The following is a 295-nucleotide window of genomic DNA, read 5'->3' as shown; positions in this document are numbered from 1 at the left end:
AACGCAAAACTGGGCAAATGAGGGGTAGGAAGTCTGATTACATTCCTACATTTAAAGTTCACAGTTGCACACGTTGAGGTCAAGAAACAAAACCCATTTTTCACAATTATTTGAATGAATGAAATATGGTTGTTTGAATTTTTTTCAGTCAGCCAACACAGAAGCAGTGAACATAGCCAAAACCAAAGGAGTCTTAATATTTAACAAGCCCTGGAGAAAAAGTGATTACCAGTATTTGCTGATTTGGGTGTGTGTCGTCCCCCATTTTCCCCCTCTCCCCCCCCCCGCCAAAAAA

The 295-nt window shown here is 40.7% G+C and overlaps 1 long non-coding RNA gene across 1 annotated transcript in view; it reads left to right on the top strand.

The window, feature by feature from the left end:
* Positions 1 to 295, top strand: part of LOC109288411 — a 16,236-nt gene that overhangs the window by 10,269 nt on the left and 5,672 nt on the right. The gene's annotated exons all lie outside the window — the stretch shown is intronic.

This window comes from Gavialis gangeticus, unplaced genomic scaffold (assembly GCF_001723915.1).
Source record: "Gavialis gangeticus isolate Ggan-Ray unplaced genomic scaffold, GavGan_comp1, whole genome shotgun sequence".
Classification (NCBI taxonomy): Eukaryota; Metazoa; Chordata; order Crocodylia; family Gavialidae; genus Gavialis; species Gavialis gangeticus.
Note: the sequence above shows the minus strand (reverse complement) of the source record. Positions and strands in the feature narration are given on the sequence as shown.